Here is a 14,211-nt window from a genome sequence, read left to right as displayed (position 1 = left end):
TTTGCTAAGTTTCTTTTACTTCTTCTATGGACACAAAACTTTGGTTCTGTCTTAAAAGAGAAATATATCAAGCTAGATTCCATTCAAATAAAAGTTGATATTTCTTGTCTATTGTACTTTCCCCACCAAAAGAAGTGTACACTTCTTATAGAAGGTGCGGTGCAGATTAAGAAGTCCCTACCTCCTTGAGCAAACTGCAAATACTTAAGCAGTTTGCTTTGGTAATAAGCATCTCTTTCTATTACATCAGTCGTAACTGGCACATTTGGAGTTCATTCAACCCCTTGATGGATGCCATGTGACCTTGTTCAATTTTGAACTCAAGTAGCTACCATATGTTATCAGAACTGTGTGGGAACAACTTCAGAAAAGGAGGAGTGATGGTTCACTGCACCACACACGTGATTCATTGCTTCAGGCAACTGAATGGATGTTAAAGCTTCATGAATATATATAAACCAAGTGTGTAGGAACATCGTCAGTTGCCATATACCAAACCAGACCATTGGTCCTTCTAGCTCAGTATTGTCTACACAGACTGGCAGCGGCTTCTCCAAGGTTACAGGCAGGTGTCTCTCTCAGCCCTATCTGGGAGATGTCAGGGAGGTAACTTGGAACTTTCTGCATGCAAGTAGGCAGGTGCTCTTCCCAGAGCAGCCCCATCCCCTAAGGGGAATATCTTGCAGTGCTCACATGTTGTCTCCCATTAGTGGTTGGACTCCTCACATACAGTACAGAAAGTTCCAAATTCAATCCCTGACATCTCCCACTTAAAAAGAATCAGGTGATGAGAAAGACCCCTGTCTGAAATCCTGAAGACCCGCTACCAGTCAGAGTAGACAAAACTGGGCTAGGTGGGCCAATAGTCTGACTCCATATGGAAAGTGTGAAAGTGAGTAGAAGTGTCAAAATGTGGGTTCAAATCATTCCCACCCACCCCAAATGTGATGTCTGTCTTCACCCTTTCCTGCAATAATAGGAGGAATAGGACTATAAAAATGTGGCTGATGGTGGGTGATGACTTTATGTGACTTGTTACTGAATCCCAGACTATTTGAAAGCGGGTGGAGAAAATGCCGTGAGGAAGGAAGAAGGTCTTTCTAGAAAAGTCCTTTGGAAAAGTGAGGGGAAGGGGTTTTTAGCCTGCTGCATCCCACTACCTCCACAAAATAACCTATCAGTATATCTGATGGGCCACAAATGGATTTATACATGGAACATGCTATATAGGTTGTTGAAATAGCAGGTTGTTGAAACAGCAGTAGTAAGACTCTAGCAGCAAGCACCTTATGAGTAGATTTACTATGGTATAAGCTTCTTTTTTGTAGGCAGCAATCACTTTATTGGATGAACTTAAGTGCCAGCATGTGTATGTGACAAATTAATTTTTAAAAAATTACAGTAGGTATATTGTTTTCTAAAGTTTCTGCAGGGATTAATTCTCATGCATACTTTTAATTGTGAGAAGTAATGGGCAGGAGAAAATGTTGGGATGTATACTTGATAGAATGATCATGCAATAAGGACATACTAGACTGAATTATTAGTGAACATATTATGTAAATAGAAATCACAGAACTATTCTTTCTATACCACCTTAATTCTATTGATTGCTTCCAAATTTCATGAAACATTTTCCTTGATTGCTATTCATCACTACTGCATAAAAATAAAGAATGATCAAGATGGACTCTCAGTGAGTTCCCCAACACTTAAAAAAGAAGATATAATTAAGAGTAGTAGCACATGCTCCCTTAACCTCATTTACTACTACTGCTGCTGCTGCTACTACTACTAATATTTCTATACCACTCTTCAACAAAATTCTCAAAGCAGTTTACCTAGAAAAATAAATAATACATGAGGCAGGCTAAATAATTTAAGAGGCAGGCTCCCTAGGCAGGTTTGCCGCTGAAGCACTGCTAGGATCAGGTGCAATCCTGGTGATTCTCACATGCAGCCAAGCCCAGTCTTGGCCTCCTTAGCCCAGTCTTAGCTGTGCATGAGAACAGCCTCCGAGAGTATGTATGTTAGCTATGAAGCACTGAGGTAGGGATGTGAGAACGGGTTCGAATTCAAAGGTGTTTAACATTGAACACGCCCAGTTTGATGGTTCGATATCGAACCACCCTTGTCAGCCCAATAATGGACCAAACCGGGGGGTTGTATTTTATTTTTATTTTTTAATTTGACCTGGCCATACAGAGGCACATTGGGCATGCACAGCAGCCTCCAAAATGGCCACCCACGTGGAGGATAGGCCCAGAATGGGCTGAAAACCACCCAAACTGGGCATATTTGTGACAAACTGGAGGCCAGTGGGGGGACAGGGAACCTCTAGAGACCCCCCCTGCAGTCATAGAGAAGCCGCAGGAGTGGGAAGCACTGAGTTTTATTACTGTAAAAAAAGTTTGAAATTTTTAAAAAATGAACCCCTGAACCCGAACCGGGGGGGTGTTCGGGGGTGCACAAAACCAAATATGCCCAGTCTGATTTGGACTCGAACTGAACCAGGCAAGCCAAATTTTGTGCACACCTCTACACTAAGGGTACTGGTTTTAAAGGGAAGCTATATAGTGCTGGCTTGAAAGGATGACAATTACTAATACAACATGAGTACTTTCTGTTTATATGACGAAGGACTTAGTCACATACCTGGGATGTGGCTCTGTATTGGACTGAAATTGCTTAGGGAGGACCCATCCCTGCATTTGGCACAGAATGAAGTTCAGTGCATTTTTCAAAGATGAAATGCTCAAGAACAGACAGGACAGTTTAACCTTGTGGTTGTGGTTATGAATGAGCAAGGAAGTCTTGCTCATTTCCCTTAGTCATAAGGGACTCTAGCATATTCTAGATCTTCCACAAATAAATAAAAGCATTTGGAGGTTTTTTGGTAATAAGCAAGCTGGTAAAAATAAACATTCAACCTTTAAAAAAGATTTTTCTGAAACTAAAGCCCCCTGTTGACCATTTCATGCCACATACAGATGAGAATTTAGAAGCAGAAAAACTGGGTTTATTTTAATATGTTGAATATGGTAGTCTACATTCCTGTTAATAGTGGCCTCCTTGTTGAGGGTTTTTCTTTTAAAATAAGGGAACACCGGGATAAAAAGCTAATTACACGAGAGTATTTAGTACTGAGTACTCTGACAGCTCATTCCATGCTGATATACTATCCTGATTGGTTATGACTGGTTATGCAGATAGTGTACTGTAGATGAAAGAGAGTCTGTTTCTGGGACCAGGAACTAAACTTTTGTAATAAAGGATTATTGATAAGAAATGGGCTGCCCTTCACAATGACTTGAGGGAAAGTGTTTGGCAGGAACCCAATAAACCAGACCGAGAGGGCTTTATACCAAACTCTGGTTTAGAGACAAAAGCCCAAAGCTAAATACAAAGATCAATACTAGAGACAGAGAAGCTATTCTTACAATCACCAGAAAGCGGGCTAAGGGAGCCTAGCCCGCTTCCTGGTGATGGCGGAAAAGCCTGGTGGTTACAAGGTAGCTAGCCCGCCTAATTTCCCCCTCCCCTTATATGAGGTTAACGGAGTGAGTGCTCCGTTAACCTTGTTTTTCTACTTGTGTGTCGCTGGTCCCCCCAGAATTGTGCTCGTGCGGGGCATCCTGGGACTTCCAGGGGCCAAGCAGCCCCTGATTCCTGCAGCCCCCATGGGCTCTGTGACAGAGCCAGTAATCGTGTGGGCGGCCAATCCAGGGAGAGCGAGGAGAGCCCGCTTTCCCTGCAAACCACCTCAAGGAGCTTCACACTAATTTTGTGAAACGCCTCACTGACTTGAAGGCTACAGGACAAACAGGGGGAATTGTGGTATTGCCTAGCACACCTTGCAATAGAATAACAGGATAAAATAAATAATAAAATAACTTCAAGACATTGGAGCATAATATCCATGGCTTGGATATAGTACAATCATCCCTTGCCAACCACAGTTTTACCAACCGCAGTTTTGAGTATATACAAATGGGAAATTGTGACAGGTGTTGCTAACCGTGACCAGAGTATCCACAGTTGGCAAGATTTTTAGTGACTGAGGTGGATGGGTTAGTGATTGGGGGAGTTCAGCAATTTTGGTGAGTTCAGAAGTTCGATCAGCTCATTGCTCTTGGTCACCCTTGCAGACCCTTGCTGTCCTTTGCCAATTTAAAATGCCTTTGAGTGATTTTTTGCAGTTCATAAATTTTTCAGAGGTTCAACCTGCTTATTCTTCTTGGTGACTCTTGGTGATATTACAGGAATTTTTGTATTTTTCCCTTTGTTGTTAGGTCTTTTTTGCAGTCATGGTTCTCCTAACCCTGTTTCCCAACGCCTCACCAACCACGAAGTTTTGTCAGAATGGAACTCTAGCTGTTGATAAGGGATAACTGTAATGCTCAGAGTATGGGGAAAAGATGAGCTTGAATTTCTAGTACAGACAGGCAAATACATAAATACGATCTGGCACTGGTAGGCCAGCAGGTCATTACAGGGAAAGGAAATTAAGAAATTTAATTGCTGTTTCCCCTTCCAGCAGACCTACCACCTCTTTGACCTTGGAGAGCAATGCCAACCACCCATAGACCCTTACCTTATTACTCTGTAATGCCAGGTCGGTTCAAAATAAATCTGAGGTAGTCCATGACTTGATTATGGATGAAGGAGCCAACCTAATATGTATTACGGAGACCTGGTTGGGAGAGGATGGTGGTCCATTTTGGACCCAGGTTCTTCCAGAGGATTACTCTATGGTGGAGCAGGTGAGAGGATGTAGGTGGGGAGGTGGGGTGGCTATGGTCTATAAGAATACCAGGATTCCTGTCAGGAATTTAGCCTATATTGAATGTGTGTACCTGAGTCTAGGGAGCAGGGATAGACTGGGACTTCTGCTGGTGTACCAATCTGCCCAGTGGAGTCCTTAACTGAGCTGACGGACTTGGTTGCTGAATTGGCATGGAGTGGCCCAGGCTGCTGGTGCTGGGGGACTTCATTTTGGGACCAGGTTGTTGGGAGCACCTCAAGAATTCATAGGGGCCATGATGATTGTGGGCTGGCCACCCAATTGGTCTCTGCACCGACATATGATGCTGGCCACATGCTCAATTTCATCTTTTGCTTTGATCAGGGTGGTGTTCTGTGAGCCCTATCATGTCCCCATTGTCATGGAATACTGTTTTTATTTTGTTGTAAACCACCCAGAGTCATAAGTTTTGGGTGGCATAAAAATAGGTAAATAAATAAATAAATAAATAAGATGGGCAGATCACCATCTGGTTAAGGTGGAACTTACAGCCACAACCCACCTCTGCAGGGGTGAAGAAACTATTAGATTTGTCTGCCCGAGGATGTTATTGGATCTGATAGGATTCCAAGAAGCCTTGGAAGGGTTCAGGCTTGGCTCTGCTAGTGATTTTTTCGATGCTCTGGTGCAAACATGAAATAATGAACTCACTAGAGCAGTAGATGCAATTGCTCCTAAGCGTCCTTTCCAACCTGCTTTTAAAGACAGCCATGTGGTATTTGGATGAGCTACAAGAATTGAAGCAGCGAGGTAGATGCTGGAGCACAAGTGAAGGAAGTCTCAGCACAAATCTGATCCGGCACAACACAGAGCACATTTCAAGATCTAAGCTCTGGCAGTGCAGGCAGCAAAGAAGAAGTTCTTTTCTGCCAGCATTGCTTCACAAATTCACATCCAGCTGAGTTGTCTAGGGTTGTGAGTGGGCTAGTATGTACCCCCTCCCCCTTGAATTGAAACTTGGAACCATCGGTCACTTGCTGTGACTTTTTAATGACTTTTTGCAGATAAAATCTCTCATATTCGGGCTGAGCTATGGAGGTGTCCAACAACTCCTCTTATGAGATTAGATTGGACCATTTTCAGTTTGTGACTCCTGAGGAAGTAGGCAAACTGCTTCGGACTGTGCATCCCACAATCTGTTCTCTTGAGCCTTGCCCAACTTGGCTTATCTCATCTGGTAATCATATTATCAGAGAGGGTCTAGTAAATATTAGCAATGCTTCTCTGAGAGAAGGGAGGATACCTCCTTGTCTTAAGGAAGCTATCAGACCACTTTTGAAGAAATCTGCATTGGATCCCTCAGATTTAGCTGATTATAGACCTGTTTCCAACCTTCCATGGTTGAGCAAGGTGATTGAGTGGGTGGTGGCCTCTCAGCTCTAGGCAGTTTTGGATGATGCAGATTATCTAGACCCATTTCCAACTGATTTCCGTGCGGGCTATGGGGTTGAGACTGCCTTGGTCACCCTGATGGATAATCTCCAATCAACAGAGGGAGTGTGACTCTGCTGATACTTATGGATTTCTCTGTGGTTTTCGATACCATAGACCATGGTATCCTTCTGGACTGCCTGAGGGAGGTGGGATGGGGTGACACTGTTTTACAGTGGTTCCTACTTCTCTGGTAGATTCCAGATGGTGTCACTTGGAGACTGTTGTTCTGAAAAGCAAGAGCTAAAGTGTGGGGTTCCACAAGGCTCCATACTGTCTCCAATGCTCTTTAACATCTGCATAAAACCACTGAGAGAGATCATCAGGAAGTTTGGTTTCAGATGCTATCATTATGCTAAGAGCCTCCCCATTTATGGCAACTTTTTAAGAGGTGCTGAAGACACATTTATTCACCCAGGTTTTTAATTAGATTTATGGTTTAAATTTTTTAACGCTGGTTTTAAATTATTTTGATTTTTTAATTGATTTAGTTTTGATTTTAACTGTTAATTGATTTTAATAGTTTTTATTTGTTGTATACTGCCCTAAGCCATTTTTTGGAGAGTCAGTATATAAATAAAATAAGTAAATAAGCTGATGACACCCAGATCTATTTCTCCATGTCAATGTCATCAGGAAATGGCATATCTTCCCTTTTATTTATTTATTTATTTATTTATTTATTTATTTGATTGATTGATTGATTGATTGATTGATTGATTGATTCCAAAATGGCTCAGGGCGGTTCACAACATGATAAAAACAATTAAATCAAATTAACAATTAAAATCAAACTATTAAAACACAATAAAACCAATAAAACAGCTAAAAGCCCTGAAAATCAGTTTTAAACAATTAATCATTTAAAATTCTGGAAGGCCAGGCCAAATAAGTACGTTTTAAGGGCTCTCTTGAAGGACAGCAATGATCTCAAATTACGAATTTCTGCATTCTATAGCCTAGGAGCAGCTACAGAGAAGGCCCGCCTCTGCGTCGCCACCAGACGAACTGGTGGCAACTGGAGACGGACCTCCTCAGATGACCTTAACATGCAGTGGGGATCATGTAAAAGATGGCGCTCTCTTAGATAACTCGGACCTAAGCCATTCAGGGCTTTAAAGGTAATAACCAGCACTTTGTATTTTGCCCTGAAATATAGAGCCCCTGGTGGCACAGTGGTAAAACTGCCGCCCTGTAACCAGAAGGTTACAAGTTCGATCCTGACCAGGGGCTCAAGGTTGACTCAGCCTTCCATCCTTCCGAGGTTGGTAAAACGAGTACCCAGAATGTTGGGGGCAATATGCTAAATCATTGTAAAACCGCTTAGAGAGCTCCGGCTATAGAGCGGTATATAAATGTAAGTGCTATTGCTATTGCTATATATCGGCAGCCAGTGTAGCTTTTTCAAAACAGGCATAATATGGTCTCTCCGGGTTGCCCCAGAGACCAATATGGCTGCCGCATTCTGAACTAACTGAAGTTTCCGGACTATGTACAAAGGCAGCTCCACATAGAGCGCATTACAGTAGTCAAGCCGGGAGGTTACCAGCTGATGCACCACTGTTTTGAGGTCATCCTCTCCAAGGAATGGACGCAGCTGTCGAATCAGTCGAAGCTGATATAAAGCACTCCTGGCCATGGCCTCCACCTGAGATACCAGGGTGAGGCCTGGGTCCAGGAGTACTCCCAAGCTGTGCACCTGCTCCTTCTGGGGGAGTGTAACCCCATCCAGCACAGGGAGATCTAACTCATCCCTCAGATTTTGAGCCCCTACAATGAGCACCTCTGTCTCGCTTGGATTCAGCTTCAATTTGTTCTCCCTCATCCAGCCCATTACAGCCTGTAGGCAGGCATTTAGAGAATGAGTGCCATTTCCTGAAGATGAAAAGGAGAAGTAGATTTGGGTGTCATCAGCATACTGATAGCACCCAGCACCAAATCTCCTGATGACCTCACCCAGCGGGTTCATGTAGATATTAAAAAGCATTGGTGATAGAATGGAGCCCTGGGGGACTCCATATAACAGCTCCCATTTTGAGGAGCAACCGTCACCAAGCTCCACCATCTGGAATCTACCTGAGAGATAGGAGTGGAACCACTGCAAAGCAGTGCCTCCTATCCCCAACTCCCCCAGGCGATCCAGAAGGATACCATGGTCAATGGTATCGAACGCTGTCGAGAGATCCAGAAGAACCAGCAGAGTCACACTCCCTCTGTCGATTCCCCAGTAAAGGTCATCCATCAGGCCAACCAAGGCTGTCTCAACCCCATAGCCAGCCCTAAAGCAAGTTTGAAATGGATCTAGATAATCAGTTTCCTCCAAGACTGCCTGGAGCTGGTCGGCCACCACCCTCTCAATCACCTTGCCCAACCAAGGGAGATTGGAGATTGGCCTGTAACTGTCCATCACTAAGGGATCCAGAGAAGGCTTCTTTAGGAGTGGTCTAATCAATCCCTCCTTCAATCAAGGGGGCACTCTACCCTCCTCAGTGATGTGTTTATGATATTAACTAGGCCATCTCCAACAATCTACCTGCTAGATAGAAGCAGCCAAGTCGGGCAAGGATCCAGAGAACAGGTGGTAAGTCTCACCACCCCTAGCAGCTTGTCCACATCCTCAGGAGTCACAGATTGGAACTGATCCAATCTAATACTGCAAAAGGGATTGCTGGACACCTCCTCCATAGACCCTGCAAAAACAGTGGAGTCCAAGTTGGCCCGAATACAAGAGATCTTGTTTGCAAAAAAATGATTAAAGGCATCACAGCAGAACGACCCCAGGGACTGATTTGAAGTAGAAGGAGCAGAAATCAAACTCCTCACAACCCGGGATAGCTCTGCTGAGCGCGAACCTGCAGCTGCAATGCGCGCAGACCAAAACTTTTTTGCCACATGCGTCACGACCACATAACTCTTCAAATGGGTGACATGCTGTATCCACTTGCGCTCTAGTCGCCTACCCAACCGCTTCAGCCCCCGCAACCTGCAGCCTGCCTGGAGGCAGTAATGGGCTGGATGAGGGATAACAAACTGAAGTTGAATCCAAATAAGATGGAGGTACTTACTGTGGGGGGTCGGGACCCAAGAGATGGTTTAGATCTGCCTGTTCTGGATGGGGTTACACTCCCACTGAAAGATCAGGTACGTAGCTTGGGAATGCTTTTGGACCCCAAGCTCTCCCTGGTTTCTCAGGTTGAGGCAGTGGCCAGGAGTGGTTTTTATCAGCTTTGACTGTTATGTCAGTTATGTCCATTTCTTGAGGTAAATGACCTTAAAACAGTGGTACATATGCTGGTAACCTCCAGGCTTGCCTACTGTAATGCACTCAATGTGGGGCTGCCTTTATATGTAGTCCAGAAACTACAATTGGTACAGAATGTGGCAGCCAGAATTGTCTCTGGGGCAACATGAAGGGACCACATAACACCGATTTTAAAAGAACTGCACTGGCTGCCGATATGTTTCTGAGTGAAATACAAAGTGCTGGTTATTACCTATAGGTTATTACCTATAAAATGTGGCAGCCAGATTGGTGTCTGGGGCAACCCAGAGAGACCCAGATAGACATATTATGCTTGTTTTGAAACAGATAAACTGGCTGCCGATATGTTTCCAGGCAAAATACAAAGTGCTGGTTATTACCTTTAAAGCCCGGAACGGCTTAGTTCCAGGTTACCTCAGAGAGTGCCTTCTCCTGTGTGATCCCCACTGCACGTTAAGGTCATCTGAAGAGATCCGTTTCCAGCTACCACCAGTACGTTTGGTGGCGACTCAGAGATGGGCCTTTTCTGTAGCTGCTCCTGAATGCACTCCCTGCAGAAATCCACAATTGGCCTTCAGGAGAGCCCATAAAACCTATCTGTTTGGCCTGGCCTTCCACAGTTTTTAAATAGTTGTAATTGGTTTTAATGTTGTAACCTGCTTTTCAGGGTTTAAAAATTGTTCTGATTGTTTAATTGCTGTTTTATGTTTCAATTGTTAATTGTTGTTGTTTTATGCTGTTTTATCATTTCTGTTTCAATTGTTAACTGATTTTAATGGTTTTGTTTTAATAGTAAACCGCCCTGAGCCATTTTGTAAGGGCAGTATAAAAATTGAATAAATACATAAATAAAATAAATATAGCATCTCCTTCTCTGTTTGTTCTCAGGAAGACTCTCAGGACTCACCTGTTCTCACAGGCTTTTAATTAGAATTTATTTTAATAATGTGTTTAATAACTGTTTTATGCTACTTTTTTTTATTGTTTTGCGATTTTAATCTGTGTTGATTTTTAAATATTTTGTACACCACCTAGAGATGTACATAGCAGGCAGTATAAAAATATGATTGACTGATTGAATAATACATACATACATACATGCATGCATACATACAAACAAGCAACTTGGTAAATATAGCCAAGACTTGGTGGGATGATGAGCTTGAATCCCTAGTACAGAAAGGCAAATACAACTTGATAAATATACCTGAGACTTGGAGGGATAATACCCAAGGCAGAAAGAGTAACATTACATATCAAAATGACTGATTGAATAATACATACATACATACATACATGCATACATACATACAAACAAGCAACTTGGTAAATATAGCCAAGACTTGGTGGGATGATGAGCTTGAATCCCTAGTACAGAAAGGCAAATACAACTTGATAAATATATCTGAGACTTGGAGGGATAATACCCAAGGCAGAAAGAGTAACATTACATATCAAAATGTGTATACTTGCACAGACACCCAAGAGAGTGAACATGGTAGCCCAGTGGAGAGCATCGGGGGGGGGGGATTAAGAAAGAAAAACACACATTGCAGTTGGAGTTCATGAAAGATCACCATATCTAAGAGAAAATGTGGATGATGCTTTCTTCTTTTTTTTGCAAGTTAAATTTTTATTGATTTTGACAATATTCTTATTAACATTCACAACAAATAAACAAATATGGACTTCCCGCTCGCACCTCTTCGTGAATCATCAGCTATAAGATTTACCTTTGCTATAAAGATGATGCTTTCTTCAACAAATTACAATTCTTTTAAGAAATAATTAGTAGTGATGGAGACTTCAATTATTTTGATTTCTGCTGGAGAAAGGCATTGAATCTCCAATAAATTCCTGACATGCCTTGATGACAACTTCCTCTCTAAGCAGCTGAAGGAAGGAAAAAAAGGATCAGCTGTCTTGGCCTAGTCCTAACCAATTGGAACAAGTTAGTCAATTAGTTTGAAATAGTGGAAACTTGGGGATCATGGTGAGTGATCATATAATGCTGGAATTCCTGAACTTATGAAAACCTCAAGGTGAGTGTCAGGGGTGTAGCTATAATTGAGCGGATGGGTTCAAAGAATCTGGGAGCCCCAGCTCCTGAGGGGCCATCAGCTCCACCCCTCCCTATCTTCTTCATCATCTCCCTCACCCAAGGGGCTGCCGGAGAGAGGGAGAACACTGGTCTCTTCTCACCTAGCTACGCTCCTGGTGAGTGTATTCAAATATGTACCTTGGATTTCAGGAAAGTTAATTTTAATATGCTCATACAAAAGGTAGATAGGATCCCACAGCTAGATGAACTTGTGTGGAAAGAAGCCCGATATGGGAGGGAATTCTCAAAGGAATTACATAAGGTGCAGGCACAAACAATTCCAATGAGAGAGAGAAAATGGCAGACATCTGAAAGCTTAGTGATGAGCTGAAATTAAAAATAAAAAGACACACATAAGAAATTCATGTAAGGCCAGATCACTAAAAATGAATATAGATGGACAGCGTTGTAGGAATGATGTCAGGAAAGCTTAAAGTCAGAACAAGTTGAGACTGGCATCAGGCATGCTAAGAGTAACGAAACAGCATCCATGGTGTGTGGGGTGCGTGTGGCCAGACTCCAGTTCAAGACTGATAAGAAGTTAGTCGTTTGTGGGTGTCTGCAACTCCACTGCTTGCCGGTGATCATGCATGGATGTTTCCACATGACCTGGAAGAGAAGGCAGGGCAAAGAACTAACATTACTTAGGAAATTGGTAGGCTCTCTCTCACTGCAGGGCTTCAAGCAGAGGCAGGAGAGCCTCTAGGTCCACCTCTAGATTTCCTGCACTGAGAAGAGTTGTATTTGGTGGCCTAAAAGACTTGTCCAATTCTATTATTCCTCCATAGAGCAGAAATGCAAAGAACAACAAATGTATTTGTTCCATGAAAACACATAGACCTGGGACAGAATTATTTTGAGATGTGATTTAATAATAATAATAATAATAATTATTATTATTCAATTTCTATACTGCCCTTCCAAAAATGGCTCCGGGTGGTTTACACAGAGAATAAATAAATAAATAAATAAATAAATATGATGGATCCCTGTCCCCAAAGGGCTCACAATCTAAAAGAAACATAAGACAGACACCAGCAACAATCACAGGAAGTACTGTGCTGGGGGTGAATAGGGCAAGTTACTCTCCCCCGCTAAATAAAGAGAATCACCACATTAAAAGGTGCCTCTTTGCCAAGTTAGCAGGGTTAATGTTAATCTTAATTTAATTATTTAATGTTAATTCCAGAAAAGAAAAGAAAAAAACCACCCTCCTTAAGGGTGACATGCAAACTTAAAATCCATTACAAAATTCTGACTTTACATGCTCTTTTCATGCTTTCGTTTTTGGGCTTTATTTTTTTGAATTTAGCACCATAACCTCTCTAGCACCATAACCTGTTTTGTACTGGAGGAGGGGGGAACTTTTCACAGAAATCCTGAAACATGTTTTATAGCTCTTCCCAGTATCTCACAGTCAATCCTAAATTATTCTGAATAGCAGCTAGCAAATAATACTGTTTCTTACTACCAATATCTTGATGATACTTCAAAGTAGGGCAATTTTAGGGCACTATAAGGTTTGATATTTAAAAGCCTATCCGCTGTTAATACCATATTCACAAATAAGCATGTGTGATCAGACCATTATGCTGCAATATTGCACAAGTTAGATTCCTTAAATCAAACTGATGAAGTGGATTGCTAGAAGTTAAGTCCCATTTAGTTCAATGGAGCTTCTTCAGAAGTAAATGTGCACAAGATTGCAGCTTTACACTCATCTCCCAGTTTTTTAAAAATAAAGATACCTTTTGTCATTATCCCCCCTCTCACTACCCTCATCCAAAATTACGATGCTCTAATAGAGTGATAAGGTTCTCGACATTACTTTTTGCAACCAATATAAACGAGGCCTGTGCACTTGGACATAAGTGAGATTTCAGTTTGAAAAGGAATTGGGAGCCAGAGGCTTCTAAACTTGTATTTAAATAGATCCAGGGCTTTTAATTAATACTCTCAGTTTGGCTACATGATATATTTAAGGGTTATCTGAAGTAGTGTGCGACCTTGATGATGTAACCCAATAGCACCATTACTCCTGGATAAAGTTACAATATCTTCCAGGATTGTATGGTAGCCCTTGGATCACTAATAATTTTTAGTTACTTTCTGAAGGCATTGCATGGGAAGTCAATATACTAGTTATGTTAGCTTAGATTCTAGATTTAGGAATGATGACACTCAATATATGTCTGTGACCTTGTTGGGCATAAAGCCCAGATCAAAAACATGTCTGTACTGTATGACACCTCACATGAAATATAGTGTTTATAAATAACTGTAAACACACACTGTTCAAGCATTCACCAAAGCTTTCAGTAAACTGCATTAACCAGAAAACATTCTCCTATAAAGTGAGAATTACAGATCTCATATAGTGGTTTACTTTGCTCTAAATATAAGATTAATATATGGGAGAAATCATCATCAGGAAAAGTAGATTGAAGGAAAATTTAAAAGTACACACAATAAATCTAATAAAGCAGCATTCTCCTGCTAGCCCTAAAAGTGCCTAAAGACTTGCATGGGTTTCAAGCAAACATGCACACATCCTTGGGACTTCATAATTAATCAGAGTGATGATCACTTGCAAAGTGTCGGACTCCACTGCTG

General features: G+C 42.0%; 1 protein-coding gene and 1 long non-coding RNA gene across 3 annotated transcripts in view; both read right to left on the bottom strand.

The window, feature by feature from the left end:
- DIPK2B (divergent protein kinase domain 2B) overlaps positions 1-14,211 on the bottom strand; it is a 370,971-nt gene that overhangs the window by 227,245 nt on the left and 129,515 nt on the right. The gene's annotated exons all lie outside the window — the stretch shown is intronic.
- LOC128350745 (uncharacterized) overlaps positions 11,133-14,211 on the bottom strand; it is a 94,546-nt gene continuing 91,467 nt past the window's right edge. The window contains exon 4 of the long non-coding RNA XR_008319434.1: positions 11,133-12,207. This is a non-coding gene — a long non-coding RNA (uncharacterized LOC128350745). The remainder of the gene's footprint in view (positions 12,208-14,211) is intronic.

This window comes from Hemicordylus capensis, chromosome 3 (genome assembly GCF_027244095.1).
Source record: "Hemicordylus capensis ecotype Gifberg chromosome 3, rHemCap1.1.pri, whole genome shotgun sequence".
In the NCBI taxonomy this organism is placed as follows: domain Eukaryota; kingdom Metazoa; phylum Chordata; class Lepidosauria; order Squamata; family Cordylidae; genus Hemicordylus; species Hemicordylus capensis.
This window is presented reverse-complemented; position numbering and strand designations above follow the sequence as displayed.